Raw genomic sequence first — 17765 nt, 5'->3', positions numbered from 1 at the left:
TAAGTTTCTGGGTTGCCTAGAAAAATAAAGGTCTAAAAGTTCAGCTCCATATCCGTCGTATCCTGACCAGGAACTTGGTCTCCTTCAGAAATAAAGCGATCGTTCTAAATATTCATCCAGGCTGTATATAATACAGTTATCATTGTTACGATTGTCCATCCTTACATGACCTGCCGATATGCCCATGGGGTTTTAGCTCATCTCGCCCTGAAGAAGTCCCATTGGGGACGAAACGCGTCGGCTGTTCTCTCTAACAAATGGAACAATAAAGAAAAATCTTTTTTGAAAAAATTGGACATTACTCTCAGTATCTTTCGTGACAAACTTGTTACCCAGTTTGTACAATTTCTATATGTGGTGCACCTGTGCTTATAAATTCAATATATATTATTTTGGAGCCTGCTCCATAGGAAATGCAGCAAATTCCAAGGGTCCTATTCCAACAACATGGCGACCAGGAGTGCTTCACATGCTATTGTAACAGCAGAATGTTAGCGCTCTAGTTCCTCGGAGCAGTGAAGGTCCAGTAGAGCATAAGTAACAGATTTACGCTTTAAAGATAATGTTTTACTCAACACTAGTATGCGTTTTCTGAAATGGGTAAGATTCACCTTTGTTAATTTCTAGAAAAGGAACCTCATTTTAGGTTTTGGACCCTGCTATAAATCCCATGACAAAATCTCGAGAGTACCTTTTTATATAAAAATCCTGGGTGGGGAATCAAAACGTTTGGCACGATGACATTACTATAAGATGCAAACCAACTCGTGAAAAGATGGTAGCACTGATATACAATGTAATGTGGTAGCACTTTGCCTGTGTGAATTAAGCATCAAATCATAAGCGAGTACTTCCGAGCATTTTCATGAATTATACAAAGTTCCTGCCAGAGGTCTGCGATGTGGATTAGCTAACAGATGAAAACGGGTAAGATACCAGGACGTCACCAGAGCTTGAATCCTGGCTGCCCTTTGCGTGTGCCAGTGGGACTTGCTGACAAGCTGGTACAGAATGCCAATTCCAAGTAAAGGATAAGGGATCCTTCTGTGTACACTCAAGAAGTGGCAAATGTCCGCAGTATAATCCTTACAGCAGGGAATCCCCGGGACTCAAAGGCATGTCCAAAGCCTCTGTCAGAAACACGACCAGATGGGGAAGGAAAACACACCAATTGAAGAGGCTGTCAGCAGACACCGAAGGATATCAGCAGAGAAGTAACAGCCTTAGACAGAGGCTTTTGCCACGGAAGCAAATGTACACCTTACACACAGCACATTATTAGAACAAATTCAGGAACGGGTTTTAATTAGTATATCTGTTAGAAAGCAAAACTGAAACTCAACCCCCATGTTACACAGCTATAGCAAGCTCCTGTCTAAGCACCAATCTCATGACAGGCTGATAATACACGCTGATCTCTAAAGTTTCATGCTGCACAGATATATAAGCTCACGGGCAGGCAGAGCTGTTTCTCAGGCTTTTCAGACCCTGCAGTCTAGCGTTAGTCAGTAGGCCTACCCCTGGGGTGACAGCTTTCACTGGTTCGGCCTTCAGACAACAGTTATATGTTAGGCAACAAGTAAATACATTAGCAGTACATGGGGCACTTCTTTACTGCAACCTCGCTGCAAAGAAAAGTAGTGCTGTACAGAGGTAGGGTACAGAAAGTGATATGGTACAAAGGGGTTCGCATAGGGAGTACATCACTGGATACAGAAGGAAGTAGGTTTTTAGGATAGGGAAAGGAAAGAGAGCAGGGGTTTAAGTAGGCACCGAGAGGCATGGTAGTTGTGAGTGTAAGGGGTTCACACCGGTCAGAGGAAAGCTGGAAGGTAAGTTCAACCATCGAGTGATCAGCTACAAGCAGATACAGCACGTAACACACAACCAATGCATGTCCAGAGTGCATACACTGACAGCACATCACATGAAAACCATTGCATGTCTAGGGTACAAGGAGCTACAGCAAGAATCCATACAACCATTACCTGATGACAAAGCAATTGACAGTTAACAGCTGTGGCTAGGGCACACTCAGGCATTTTCAATCAAATGTATAATCTTGCTTGGGTGCACATCCATCAAGGACCTACTTTTATAAGCCCAGACACCACTTCTTCTCAACTACAACTAAAGCGATGCGCTGATCAGTAAATATCATTTACTGTTGGAATACACTCCAAGCTGAAATAGTTTTCTGGCATATGCGTTTTTTTTCAATAATTAATTCAACAAAGAATGGAGAACGAGTCTTCACTGTTTTGTTAACTTCTATAACTTCTAGATTTGCCTATGTCAAAAGGTAGACAAGCCAACCAAAGAGTTTCGTTACTTATCCAAAGGAACTTCTTCAGGGCCCAAAAACAGTATGTCTGCGTATTACAATGTTCAATCTTTGAGTATGCAAAACAATGCTTGGGGATTACTTCACTCAGGTATCCATGTTGCATGTGTTTTCAGGCGTTACACAGTCATGTACCATTTTTGAGCCTAGGTTTCAATGTATCAGCACATCTTCCCTGGTGTTGGTTTGCTCAATCTAAAAGTAGCAAACAGCCTTTCACCACAAACCATAGCATGTTCAGAGTACTTGCAGGCACATTAAATACCCATGCAGCAATTGCAGGTTTAGGTTACAAGCACCAACAGCAAGTCACTGCATGTGCAGGCAGCTACTTGCAAGCACAGACATAGCCACAAAAGAATCCATATTCAGTTTACATCCAACAGCATGTCACAGTACAGCTCTTCCATGATTTTGACTACATACAACGACCTCATCTAATCTAGCTTCGTGTATTCTGGCAGCATAATTACCTCACCATTGTTGTACTCTGACTTCATGAGGATGCCGAATCAGAATCTGTGCAGAGGGTGGCTGTGACCTCACCTCTGCCACCTTCACACGTCCTGGATGCATATAGGGACCTCTTCGGCAAACTTTGCATGTTCTAGCTGCGTAAATGGACTTCACCTCTGCACCCTTCACATGTTCTTTTGCATCAATTCCCCAACCTTTTCTTGTGTAGGCAGACTGCATGGAATAACCTACCAATACAATCCTAGTGTGGGCCGCTTGTGTGCATGGACTTCGCCTTTACAGACATCACCTGTCACAGCTGCTTGCAGCGACCTCACTCTGCAATACTGGCATGCTGTAATTGACGGTTTATACAAAGAGGGAGGTACCCTACTGTTCACAATAGGGACTGGGTAAGTGAAACAGCAAGATCAAATATGTCCCACAGGCATGAACACAGATATGTCATAAGAATTTAAACTAGCAGCATATCATACAAACACAAAGCAATATGAATAACCTTAACATTCATTATGTCAGCTATCATCGGAATAATGCACTTAGACCCAAAAATTTGATATGCTGTAATTGAACCCAGTAACCTCACCACCGAGTTCTTGTGAGAGTCGGCCGCATTGTTTGACCATGCCAGCGTGATCTTCACACATTCCTGCGGCATGCAGCGACCCAACCATACAGTCCTTGCAAGTTCTGGGTGCATACAGTAAACTAACTACAGAATCCTGTGCTGACATGTTTGGGCCTTACATCTGCAATTTTAGAATGTTCTGGCAGCAGACAGTGATTTCACAGTAAACTCTTTCTACAACAGGCAGAGATCTTACCATGCAATCCTGGCATGTTCTGGCTGTGTGCAGTGAACTACAAAACCTTGTTTGGGCAGGCTGCATGCTGTGCCCTCTCATCACAGACCTCCTTGGCAGTACCAGACTTGGATCAAGCTTCATTTGACTATCATCTTGATTTCTGTTTGCCCAATAAGGCTTCCTCCAGAAAGGATACTGCTGGATAATATGGGAGGCTCTCGTCAGGCATTGCCGTATCCACTTGCAGCGCTGTACATCAGATTGTACCATGGGCACTAGAGCATGAAGGCTCAACAGGACACTACACACCGTACTTACGGAAGAACTGAGCGGTGCACTCTCAGGTCAGCAATGTGCTCCCTGTACAATAACTGTTACACACAGCACTATCCACTCTGCTCAAAACAGCATTACTGCTCCTCACAGCACTGGGATGTGCTCACCGCAGCATTACTGTTCCACCCAGCAGAACCCACCGTAATGATTAAAAAAAAGTTTGCTTCACACAGCATCACATTCCTCCCTGCAGCATTACCCCTGCACACAGCACTACCACCCTGCTCATTAGGACGCCAACGTCTCCATACAGAGCTACTCGCCCTGTGCTGTAGGCCCATACCCCACCCAGCTCTGTGCAAGCAGCCGTGTCGCACACAACACTTAAAAGCTGAAAATGCAGTCAAAACAAACGAGGGGGAGGAGCTCCTTGAATCAGAGGTGAATGTAGGGCAGCCTGCCAAGATGAAGACATGAGATATCATGGGAGAAATGGAAGAGGGCGGGGTTAAGGAGGGCTGAGATGGAAGAGAGGCGAGACTGGAAACGATCGCAGTGGTGGAGACAGAGGTCAGACTCCAGGGGAACCAGAGCTGTAGAAATGATCCAAGTAGAATCGTGTCGGAAGTGAGGGGGCGCTGGGACTTGCATAGAGCAAACTCGTGAACTGAAGCACCTCTGGCCTCGTGCTGACTACACGCTACCGTCCTATGCTTACAACAGGTGCAGCTTCATTCTTACCGAGGCCCTGGGACTCAACTGCATGGGCATTAAAGATAGGTCGATGAACTCAGAAGCGACATCCACTGGTGTCCAACTGCTGAGGCACAAGATCTTCCCTCCGAGGCATCCCCGACTTTAGATTCATTCAAAACAACCATATTGGACAGTCTAGTCTGCTCCATCCGCACCTCGTCCAGACCTGCATGTACGAAAGTTGCCTGAAACTCAACCTCATCAAGGCACAATTCCCATTGTTCATCGTGAACAAAAGTGAGAACTAATCCAAACCCGATTCAACGCCATGCACCTAGATGCATTGAAACCCTAATATTTACCCTAGTCAGTTGGATTCACGCTGGACCCTGATATTATCCCCAAGGAACATATGGCAAGAAAATCAAGACTGCCAGGAACCAGCTCTCTCTGCTAAAGAAAGTGAAAACATTCCGCCCAAAAAGCAACTTCAGAACTTCAGTTCAAACCCTTGTACTCGCACCTGAACAGTGGCAATGCCCTGCACCTCAGCCTCTGAGCCTCAATATTGCCATTCTAACAGGCAGGCACCCTGCAAACTACAGCACACTATATCAAGGGCCTGGAGAATTAGGACCATATAAACAAGCATTAGAAATGCAATAGGTCTCGCAGCATTAGAGTTAGTGCTTTTAGAATTGTTTATGGGTTTTTTTGTAAATCTTTAGCATGAGGTTGAGGGTGAGTGAGGGTGAGGGGTTGAGGGTGGGTGAGGGGTTGAGGGTGAGTGAGGTGAGGGGTTGAGGGTGAGTGAGGGTGAGTGAGGGTGAGGGGTTGAGGGTGGGTGAGGGTGAGTGAGGATGAGTGAGAGTGAGGGTGAGTGAGGGTGAGGGTGAGTGAGGGTGAGGGGTTGAGGGTGAGTGAGGGTGAGGCCGAGGTGTTGAGGGTGAGGGTGAGTGAGGGTGAGTGAGGGGTTGAGGGTGAGGGGTTGAGGGTGGGTGAGGGGTTGAGGGTGAGTGAGGGTGAGGGGTTGAGGGTGAGTGAGGGTGAGGGTGAGTGAGGGTGAGTGAGGGTGAGTGAGGGTGAGGGTGAGTGAGGGTGAGTGAGGGTGGGTGAGTGTGAGGGGTTGAGGGTGAGTGAGGGGTTGAGGGTGAGGGTGAGTGAGGGTGAGTGAGGGGTTGAGGGTGAGTGAGGGGTTGAGGGTGAGTGAGGGTGAGTGAGGGGTTGAGGGTGAGTGAGGGTGAGGGGTTGAGGGTGAGTGAGGGTGAGGGGTTGAGGGTGGGTGAGGGGTTGAGGGTGGGTGAGGGGTTGAGGGTGAGTGAGGGTGAGGGTGAGTGAGGGGGAGTGAGGGGTTGAGGGTGAGGGTGAGTGAGGGTGAGGGTGAGTGAGGGGTTGAGGGTGAGTGAGGGTGAGTGAGGGGTTGAGGGTGAGTGAGGGGTTGAGGGTGAGTGAGGGTGAGGGGTTGAGGGTGGGTGAGGAGTTGAGGGTGAGTGAGGGGTTGAGGGTGAGTGAGGGGTTGAGGGTGAGTGAGGGGTTGAGGGTGGGTGAGGGGTTGAGGGTGGGTGAGGGTGAGGGGTTGAGGGTGAGTGAGGGTGAGGGTGAGTGAGGGTGAGTGAGGGGTTGAGGGTGAGGGTGAGTGAGGGTGAGTGAGGGTGAGTGAGGGGTTGAGGGTGAGTGAGGGTGAGTGAGGGGTTGAGGGTGAGTGAGGGTGAGGGGTTGAGGGTGGGTGAGGGGTTGGGGGTGAGTGAGGGTGAGTGAGGGGTTGAGGGTGAGTGAGGGTGAGGGGTTGAGGGTGAGTGAGGGTGAGGGGTTGAGGGTGGGTGAGGGGTTGAGGGTGGGTGAGGGGTTGAGGGTGAGTGAGGGTGAGGGTGAGTGAGGGTGAGTGAGGGGTTGAGGGTGAGGGTGAGTGAGGGTGAGTGAGGGGTTGAGGGTGAGTGAGGGGTTGAGGGTGAGTGAGGGTGAGTGAGGGGTTGAGGGTGAGTGAGGGTGAGGGGTTGAGGGTGGGTGAGGAGTTGAGGGTGAGTGAGGGTGAGTGAGGGGTTGAGGGTGAGTGAGGGTGAGTGAGGGGTTGAGGGTGAGTGAGGGGTTGAGGGTGAGTGAGGGTGAGGGGTTGAGGGTGGGTGAGGGGTTGAGGGTGGGTGAGGGTGAGGGGTTGAGGGTGAGTGAGGGTGAGGGTGAGTGAGGGTGAGTGAGGGGTTGAGGGTGAGGGTGAGTGAGGGTGAGGGTGAGTGAGGGTGAGTGAGGGTGAGTGAGGGGTTGAGGGTGAGTGAGGGTGAGTGAGGGGTTGAGGGTGAGTGAGGGTGAGTGAGGGGTTGAGGGTGAGTGAGGGTGAGTGAGGGGTTGAGGGTGAGTGAGGGTGAGGGGTTGAGGGTGGTGAGGGGTTGAGGGTGGGTGAGGGTGAGGGGTTGAGGGTGAGTGAGTGTGAGTGAGTGTGAGTGAGGGTGAGTGAGGGGTTGAGGGTGAGGGTGAGTGAGGGGTTGAGGGTGAGTGAGGGGTTGAGGGTGAGTGAGGGTGAGTGAGGGGTTGAGGGTGAGTGAGGTTGAGGGTGGGTGAGGGGTTGAGGGTGGGTGAGGGTGAGGGGTTGAGGGTGAGTGAGGGTGAGGGTGAGTGAGGGTGAGTGAGGGGTTGAGGGTGAGGGTGAGTGAGGGTGAGTGAGGGTGAGTGAGGGTGAGTGAGGGTGAGTGAGGGTGAGTGAGGGTGAGTGAGGGTGAGTGAGGGTGAGTGAGGGTGAGTGAGGGGTTGAGGGTGAGTGAGGGTGAGTGAGGGGTTGAGGGTGAGTGAGGGTGAGGGGTTGAGGGTGGGTGAGGGGTTGAGGGTGGGTGAGGGGTTGAGGGTAAAATTACGTTTCATTGGTCACTGATTCTTATAATTCTTATGTGGCAACTCCTGGAGAACATCAGCCAATGGTGCATTTGAATATAAGCGTTAGTAGAAAAAAAATGGTGGAAATGGTTCTACAGTCTATCTTACATCAGCGTGCATTTGGGACTGGAAGCACATTAAGCTGACCTGTGTTTGGCACTCCTGTTACCACGGTTACTCTCTGGTGAGAACAGTGACCCAAACCTTGTAATGAGGGAATAAAAGGTGTAAAAACATTGCTTTTTCCTCGATTGTTAAATTTAGGTGAAATAACACTTTGAGCACACAGCGCAAATATAATGCGCATCTGTATAATTTGTCACCCACTTGAGCGCTAAATGATCCAGCAAATTTATGGGTTTTGGCACCGTACAGGAAACGGAGTTCATTTGTATTGCAAAAGCAGTTCCAACACAGATGATTTGAATGGAAACAAAAAAGCCACACACACCTTTTTCTCTCAGCAGTGTACTAAGGCACCTCTGTGTTATTCTTGTGTGTTGCACAAGTTACTTCTTACATCCTCGTTGTTAAGGGCATTAACAGGCAAAATGCGGTAACTGTGGTAGCGTAAATAGGAATAAAATGGGAAAAAATATTCTGGTGTGTTTACGGAGCGGCTCCAAATGCTTAAACTGAAAAGGAAATTCAAGCACACCGTGTTAATTATCTCAATAAGGGCGTTGATTTAGTTATGAGACAATTCCTGGCACAGTGGGTTTAAATTCACCCAAGGGCGGGATTCGGTACAATGCTCGCCATGCCTTCTTGTGAAAGAGGAAAAACTCAGCAGTTATAAGTAAGAACATTAACTAATTGCACGGAGAAACAAGCGCTGGCAAAGTTCCTTGCCGAAAACGTGCAGGAGCAGTGTACTAAGGCACCTCTGTGTTATTCTTGTGTGTTGCACAAGTTACTTCTTACATCCTCGTTGTTAAGGGCATTAACAGGCAAAATGCGGTAACTGTGGTAGCGTAAATAGGAATAAAATGGGAAAAAATATTCTGGTGTGTTTACGGAGCGGCTCCAAATGCTTAAACTGAAAAGGAAATTCAAGCACACCGTGTTAATTATCTCAATAAGGGCGTTGATTTAGTTATGAGACAATTCCTGGCACAGTGGGTTTAAATTCACCCAAGGGCGGGATTCGGTACAATGCTCGCCATGCCTTCTTGTGAAAGAGGAAAAACTCAGCAGTTATAAGTAAGAACATTAATTAATTGCACGGAGAAACAAGCGCTGGCAAAGTTCCTTGCCGAAAACGTGCAGGCGAGGTGCGACACGGCAGGACGGAAGGAAGAGAGGGGAGGGGGAGGAGAAATGCGACACGGCGGGAGGGGGCGGGCAGGGGAGGGGGCGGAGAGGGGAGAGGTGCGACACGACGGAAGGAAGAGAGGGGAGGGGGAGGAGAAATGCGACACGGCGGGAGGGGGCGGAGGGGTAAACAAAGACGGACGTGCACGCGCCCGTGAGTTTTAAGGTCAATGCGCATGCGCATAAGCTTAATGCGCATGCGCATTGACCTTAAAACTCACGGGCACTGCAAGGAATCGCCACGATTCCTTGCAGTGCAGATAAAGTGTGGATAACTCGCAATAGTCTCGCTTTGCTCGATGCGCATGCGCATCGACAACAGGCGAGACCTAAAAAGGGAAAAACACACGTCTTCACCATGTGAGTACTCGGGATCTGGAACATCCCCATATCCATCAGCACTTCCCAACCCCATCTCCAATCCAGGAAAAAGCTGAAGACGCAACTCTTAAAGAAGATTACATCACAATGCAGCAAGAGTCAACTTCCGCACTTGGAAACTAGCTACCCATCCAAATCACACCTTGACTCTGTCTTTGCCGGTGACCCTGTATACTGCTCCGTTACCTTCCCACAATAACACACATACTTAATCGTTTAAAGCTCAGGTATGTGGGAGCTTTCTTACAGGCTAATAGGCAAGGAGGAAGTAATCAACATTATAATCCACGGTTCTTACAAAATCAGGAGTCGGAACATATGGCATTTTAAAAACACCAAGAGCGCTTTCATAGTCAAGACACAAATTATCGGTGTAGACACTATCAGAAATTTGTCTTCAGGGAGGGGTGAAGGGACTCAGGCATCAGACAAACCGATGCGGGGAGCTGCCCAATGATCCCATCAACGCTTCAAATGAAATGTTGGATCTGGTGGCTCAGTGGACTAATGCACCCACTGCAGCAATCTGTGTTCAACAGCATGGTCACAGATTCAAATTCTGGTGGGTCCACTCAGCCGTTCATCCTTTTGAGGTCGATAAAACGACACCATGGAGTTGAATAAACGTGTTATTTCAGTCGGCGCCAGGATAGCCCTTCTGGGGTGAATGTGTGCTTTACATTTCATGTTAATGTATAAGATAAAAGGCACCCCTAGGTCTTCGCCATGATGACGAGGTGCAGGATGACAGCAGAACGGGGCTTGGACATCACTAGGCAATGAGGAACATCAGTACTGTTTTGTTGTCGTAGGGTTTGACAAAGCCTCGGACCATCAACACTTCTATAGTTGATGGGCTGTTTCCCACGGTTTGGTAGAGGCACCAACAGATACCCAAAATCAGACACCCCTAGTTTAATTCTAGTCAATTATTCAATGGAAAGTCTTGCAGGTGTTCAAATGACAACATCTCACCATCCGAAACACAGAACCACATGCAATACAGCGCCTTGATGCCTTTAAGTAATTGTTGCGCTCTACAAATTATAAATCAAATAAAATTTACACCAAACAGCAAATGCCACAAGCAACCAACACACCTCTAATAACCAATATTTGGGCTTTCACCAGTCATCCGCCAGGCTGCCACAGCAAACCATAACATAAAAATACCATTGTTCCGATCGCATCTATAAACTGGCATAATCAAATGACACACACCAGACATACATCTATCACTGTCATGCATACAACTCCAAAGACGTTGGCAGCCAAAAATGGCATCGTCCCATACCACCAATAAACCCAAAAAACATGCTATTACCATAAACAGAACTCGGCATGATAGAATACCAACCTACCATGTGATACTTTCGTAACTAGAATTGTTCTCTGGCAGTACAAATGGCAATCGATAAACCGATCATATCCCAAAAAACAATAAAGGAAAATATAAACTCCTTTGGCATACAAAGCAATACATATAAAACACCACAAAGAGTGTATTAAATCACACTTGCTTTACTTTCAAACGGACACAAAGCGTTTGGAGAAAAAAAAAATCTTAACCCCACCCCTAACATCAACAAATGACAGACTATCAATGATTCCTCTAGACGGATTACCAGAATTCCCTAATCAGCATGAAAGAGCAACTGGATTAAAAAACAAAAGTTTGCTACAATGGGGTTGGCGCTGTATAATGCGAAAAACAACAAAACCTAACTATGTATTATACAATTGTAACGTTCATTGAACAGCCCAAATCAATGGGCAGTGCTAATAACGTCCAACTGGTAGCAAAGGGACTTCCCTGCCTGGTCCATCACAGTGCAGTGCAATATTAAGCAGCTTACGGTCTTGAGGTTCTGGCAGTACGAGCGGTAATGTCCAGTCACATTCCTCAAACGTAAACGTTTAAATAACAATGGGTATCCCTCAGTGTTACGGGTAAATATGTAACAAACGCGAAAGAATACACAAGTCAATAATAATATCCAAGATGTCATAGGGTTTCAAGTATCCTTACAGGAAAGGCTTTCCCGTTTAGAAGTTTTAGGAGAAATGTTGTTTGCAGCGCAAAGCACGTCAAAGCACACTGGGCAACTAAAGTGTGACAAAAAACGTGATACGATTTTGAATGTCTGCGCTGAAGTTCACACACAAAACTATCTAATAAATTGTTATATAAAAACACTGCGACAATAACATTAATCAAAATGCACTTGCAGAGTGACTGGGGTGATACACATTCCTTAAATAAAGCATATATTCGCAGTCTCTGTGGCCCCTGTACACAGACATTCCCACTTTCACAAGCTAAAATGCTAATTTTACCACTACTACACGTCTCCACAAGTCCAGTCATAGATATTTGTATTTTACGTGCAAGGTAGTAAGTATTACGAGTTTTTACTTGCCCATAATGCAAACAATCCCCGTGTGTCTGTCCAGCTTCAGGTGCCTGGTAGGAGAAGCTCCCAGGTTCCTGGTGCCTATTATCGTTCCCATGGCCAATCACAGATAGTCTAAAGTTCACGTGGCCACAGGCAGGCACTGCTGTCTTCTGTATGCCCAGTGCCAGATGGTGACACTTCCCAAAGGCATATATTTATGTTTTGAGTAGAGTGAGGGCCAGGTACGTTATGCCCAGACCCGACCATACCCACCCGTAGCCAGGTACATGGGTGTCCATGGGAGTGCAACAGTGGACAGGCTGGATGTGGGTGAGACGATGATACAAACAGGGCACCGGACCGACCAAGAAGCAGTCTAGACCAACCAAAATAGTAGCCACAAAGGCCGACAGTATGCCCTGGACAGCGTGCCTTGTGGTAGCGCAAATCGAACGCTCATGGGACTGTACAATCCCTGCTCTTTTGTGTTGGTTTCTGCAGACTGGCCAAGGACACCCTCCGCAGCTCCAGAGGTGATCAGTGACACATCGTAGGACAGTCAATACTCCGTGCCTTGATGATGGAGGCAGTCACAACAATGCGTCATTATACCTTCAAAACACGCTGGGTAAATATTAGCTACTTCGTTCAGCATCTGCCAACTTCACGGTTACAAAGATAAGAAAACAAACCGTCAAATAACAGTCAGAGCAGAGATGAGTCCTCACGACAAAGATGGCTCGGGTATAAGGTTTACTGAGGAAATATGCAATGATCTGCACACACAAGTCTCACAAAGTCAGCATAGCCTTCCAGTTATAAATCGGGTACCATTACATTGGATAATAGTTACAACTGTTATTTACGTCGTTTCTAAAAATAAAAAAAACATTATGAAATGCTATATAAAAACCAGTTATTATAGCCAATACTATTTGGATGGCTTCGTTGAGAGTGAGTGAGGAATACTGAATAAACATTACTGCTGGACTTGTAACACATTCTATACAATAGTGAAGTAACCACGAGGCTACACAGCTTTACATAGAACTCCTAAATGACGACAACAGCATGGGATGTCCAAAGGGCAACACCACCAACTATTGTGGTGGGGAGGAAGACAAACCAGGTCGAACATATGCTGGGGTCAGAGATCTGCTAAACATTGTGTGTATAAACAAAAACGTGCCCTTAAATGAAAATATAAAACTCATTTTAGCATTCACTTGGAAAATCCCGCTTGAAGGACCGGTTAAGTGGGCATTGCTGTGTCCACCAGCGTTACACTGAAATGGAATGCATGAAGACGGTTTTAAGGTGACTGTGTGTGTATAAAAAAGTTGGGTTCGTAAAAGAGGTGTGACTAAAAGTAGTATGGACCAGTATACATAAAGGGGGCTATAAAACGAGGGGTTGCATAATGAGCCGCGGGGGGGGGGGGGTGGGGGGGGGGGTATTAAAGTGCGTATTAGCAGGAGTTACTCAAAGGTGAAATATATAGAGGAGAACATAAAATAGTAAGTTATGCAAGAGGACATGGGGCTGGGCAGGGGGAATACAGAGAAGGTTAAATAGAAAGTAGGAGAAAGTTTGCACGAGGCTCATGGGTGTCCTAGGAAGTATTTATTTATTTATTTACCGTGGGGTTTGGGGGAAACAGTCGGGGGAGGTGGAGTAGTCATAAAGGGACCGTCCAATTTTATACTCTATGTTTTTTGCTATTGCCTGTAAATCTTCTGGTGCTGCTTTCTTTTTCCAAGTCCTGGAATTTTATGGCGTTAGACTGTAAGGCTGGTGTACTTTCTTCATTTTGTCAATTCATAAAAACAAACATTGTTTAAAAAAAAAAAGGTTAAATAGGGAGTATATTGCTGATTAATTGGCAAGTGGTTCTAGGAGATAGGTTTAGATATACAGTAGGGGGTTATACAGATACGCTGATAAAGGTGGATGGATATAAGGCAGGGCATTAAGATGGGGCATACAGCTGCAGCAGGGATGTTTAATGGGGGGTGGTCAGTGGCTTATATATATTTTTTGGGGGGGGGGGGGCAGTTAAAGTATACAGCTAATAACGAGGTGCATTCTAATATAGAGAGGCGATAACTGGGGCCCTAAGGCGGGTGCCGAGGGGCGGTACAGAGGCAAAAGTAGGTTGGGTGGTGTTTGTGCTTTGGGGCAGGGGGTCACTAACTGAAGTTTTCAGAGCACGAGTTCAGCAGAGGGTGCACGTCAGAGTAGGACGTTGTTTTCCGCGGGTCATAAAGGTGTGCAGAGAGGGGGAGCCTGAAGATGGCGCAGACAGTGACGGACCGGGGCATACGGGGTCAGACAGGTCCCACGGTCTGAGCCACTCCCTCCCGCCTCCTGACAAGGCTGACAGCCGGGCAGTGCCCGCCCCTGCCCATCCCCCGCAGCCTCTCACCTGACGGGGCCCGCTCGCATCCCCGGAACTGAGCGCCGACACCGCCGGGACAGGAAGACTCTGAGCCGGGCACAGCCAGGCACCAGAGCTCGGGGCGCGGCCAATCCCCGCCGGCGCTCCGCCTACCCCCCAGGATGCACCGGGGCCAGGTGACGCTCCCGCCGGCGCGAGGCCGCTCTAGCCCACGCTGAACTCTACGGTCTTCCCGGCCCTGCCCTGTTATGAGCGACACACTGGCAAAAGGAAACAACTAGACTGCTAAACGTCTAGACTGCTAAACGTCCATAGTGTGTATGCATGTACCGTCCCAATAGGGTTTAAGATTTAAGAAAATATGAAAAATAAATAATATGTAGAAACGCAAATTGCCCGTTAGCTGGGTCTGGTGGCTCAGTGGACATAGGGGCCTGTGTTCGACCTCCTGGTCACAGGTTCAAATCCTGGTGGGTCAACTCAGCCTTTCATCCGTCTGAGGTCGATAAAATGAGTACCATTGAGTTGGGTAACAATAAACATCTGTTATTCAGCGCCAAGATGCCTCAGGGTGAATGTGCAATACATAAGTTATGTTTAAATATAATTACATCACGTTTTTAATTAATCGGTATGTTATTCAATTTACAAACACATTTAACTGTAGCCAGGTATGTTCAACACCCACTTTCCACCTCTGTAGACTTATACTATCTATTCTCTCTGTCACTTCGTGCCTTGTGGAAATTCATATGCCACACTAGGAACATTTTTGAAGGAAATGCCTGCATTTTTCATTCCACTGCAATTTATTTGTATGTCAGGATTGTAGGATAGGATTATACTTCTCTTTCTTTACTGACAAAAAATCAGCGGACAATCAAAAGCTTCATTGTAGTAGTATCTAGAGAAGAGTTAACACTTAATAATGAACTCATTCTGAAGGGTGAATTATTTGTACCTCCAGCTGCCATAAGAAGGAAACTCATGTCTACTGCTCATTTAGGCCAATCTAGTAACATCAAGAAGCTGAGGGTTCTGTTTTGGTGGCCTTACAAGGACAATGGTATTGTAGACTTTGTAAAAGGATGTTCACTTTGTGTTTATTCTGATAAAGTTTTGAAAATGCAACATTCAAATTATTTACATGTTTCTGCACCGGAAAAAACGTGGGGAAAAATGCAATTGATATGCTGGGTCCATACAAAGGGACCTCTATGGGGAAAATGTACATCCTGGTTGCCATTGACTACTTCTCTAGGTGGGTTGAAGTTAAGTGGTTTTCACAAGCTGATTCCACAGCTGTCATTGAGTTTCTTCAAGAAAGGAAAGAAGGACTACCTAGAACTATTGTGTCTGACAAGGGTTCACAATTTATTTGGTATTAGTTTTGTACCTTTTTGAAATATGCCGATATTAGTCACATAAAGACTGCACTATACTCACCTAATAAGAACAGATTAGTAGAGAGGTTTAACAAAAACATGTTGATGATAAAATGAAGTCCTTTTCTGACAATAGGGGCAATAGGAAATACGAGGTTGGCTCATTTATAAATTGCAACACAAGTAGCTGCATATACTCAATGGCATGTATTTGTGGTAAAATGTACATGGGATCTACAATAAGAAAACTGAAAATCAAATGGATGGAACATCTGAGGGTAATTAAAAATTGTGATGTGAAATATCCTATGCTAATTTTCGAGACGAACATAAACGGAAATAGGAAAAATATGCTTTTTGGGAATAGACCATGTCACCCTGGAAAGGAGAGGGGGGACTTGGAGAAAAAATAAGAACCAGGGAAACATTCTGGATAAATAGATTGCGAACAGTCCAGGTTGGTTTAAATATGGATAGGAAATTACACACTGTACTGTGATTAAAACCACTCTATTTAGATAACGTATTAAATTGAAGATTTTTTGCACTTAAGAAGGAGGGAAAGAGAGTGAAATATAGTAATACCAGTTGAGGATGATTAAGGCTGAATACCTATCAAAGAACTATAGTCAAGTGGAGGACTGGGATTGATCCCCTTATCACTGGGAACCGTCTCCTTCCCTGCCGGAAGTCAGACCCTGTGTTCACGCTGGGTTTTCTACCCCCTCTCCTTCCTTTTCCCTCCATCATTCTTCTAAGTGTGCCCATGACCAAAGCTCTCCTCTCCCCTTGTTGGGGAGGGATCCAGCATCTATGCCCTGGAGTCTCAGCGACCCCACTGAGAGATTCCACCGCGACAAGTAAATCACACATAATGGAATACTGGGAATGATCCTTTTACCGCTGGGAGCCGTCTCCCACCCAGCCGGACATCAGACACAGTTACTTCCTCGTCTCCTCGCTGTGTCTCCTACCCCCTCTCCACCTCTTCCCTTTTTCATTCTTTGCTTGCCTCCCCTATTCCTTTCCTCTCTCCCCTAAACGTATCGCTTCAAGCTAGAGGAGATGAAGGCAGGCGCTTGGTTGGAGAGGGCTTTGAATATCATACAGCCAAGTTTGAAGGTGCAACGTTTAGCCACCGGGAGCCAGTGCAGGCTTCGCAACAGCGGCGAGACGTGCTGGTGTTTAGGCTGATGGTATACTAGGCGAGCTGCCTGATTTTGTACTAGCTGCAGCCTTTGAAGATGGTATGCGGGAATTCCTACGTAAAGAGTGTTGGCGAAGTCAATTCTAGACATAACAAGAGCCATGATGACAAGGATAAGTGCGTCTCTGGTGAGGAATCTGCTAAATTTACGTATCCTGCGCAGATGGAAGAAACAGGATGATGTCACAGCACTGATCTGAGGCCTCATGGATAGATCACTAGAGATGACTACGCCAAGACTCTTCATGGAATTGACGGGGCGAGGAGGGAGCCCTAGTGAAGGGGGCCAGAAGCTGTCATTCCATGGGTTGGCAGACCCGTCCACCAGAACAAGCTCAGTCTTGGTGGGATTTAATTTGAGCTGGCTGTGGTACATCCATTCCCGAGATGTCTAGCATGGTGGTTTGGAAGCTGGTACGGGAGGATAGGGAAGTATCAATGGGGAATATTAACTGCAAATCGTCTGCATAATTAAAGATTGTGGCAGAAGATTTGTGGAGGGAAATTATAAGGGGCTGCATATACAAATTAAATAACAAAGAGGATAGGGCAGAGCCCTGAGGGACTCCGCAGGAGAGGGAGGAGTAGGAAGCAGAGAAGGTAGACAAATGTACTGCCTGGGATCGCTTGTCCAGGAAGGATCTGACCCACTTGAGAGCTACGCCCTGGATGCCGGCATTGTTGACACGGTAGATCAGTATTGCGCGATCCACTGTTTCGAAGACCGCCGACAAGTCCAGTAGGACAAGAGCTTGAGAGATGTTATTGTCGGCGCCCTTTCTCAAGGTGTCCATAACAGCCACAATGACCGCCTCAGTAGAATGGAGTGGGCAGAAGCCGGCTTGTTGGGCATCCAGAAAAGATGAGCTCTCGATAAAGGCGCTCAAACAGTGAGTGACGTATGTCTCTAAAATCTTCCCCAGATAGGGGAGAAGATTATCCTTTTACATTATCCCCTTACCCTTACCCTTCTACAAGCCATGAACCAACTGACATAACTTATAATTGATGTACCTTCTGTAACAATGTGTAATTTGTAACCTATATAGCTCTCTTCATGTAAAGCGCTCTGATACCTCTGGGTCTAGCCAGCGCTATATAAAACGCAAGTAAATAAAACAAATAAAAGTAACTTTGTGGGTAAATGATTCAGGAAGATGTGTACTGAAAAGGGATAATATCCGAAAACCTCAGTTTAATCAATAAGCTCTGGGTTAACTTAG

The 17765-nt window shown here is 46.6% G+C and overlaps 1 protein-coding gene across 7 annotated transcripts in view; it reads right to left on the bottom strand.

The window, feature by feature from the left end:
* The window catches only part of ARHGEF1 (Rho guanine nucleotide exchange factor 1), a 520185-nt gene that overhangs the window by 480904 nt on the left and 21516 nt on the right, over positions 1–17765 (bottom strand). For 4 of the 7 annotated variants that reach the window (XM_086933026.1, XM_086933030.1, XM_086933028.1 and 1 more), the window contains exon 1: positions 13978–14110. The exons of the other annotated variants lie outside the window; for them this stretch is intronic. The gene's annotated coding sequence lies outside the window, so the exon portion shown is untranslated. Of the gene's footprint in view, positions 1–13977; positions 14111–17765 lie in introns of those variants that run through there. 7 annotated transcript variants of the gene reach the window in all.

This window comes from Lissotriton vulgaris, chromosome 7 (assembly GCF_964263255.1).
Source record: "Lissotriton vulgaris chromosome 7, aLisVul1.2, whole genome shotgun sequence".
NCBI lineage: Eukaryota > Metazoa > Chordata > Amphibia > Caudata > Salamandridae > Lissotriton > Lissotriton vulgaris.
Note: the sequence above shows the minus strand (reverse complement) of the source record. Positions and strands in the feature narration are given on the sequence as shown.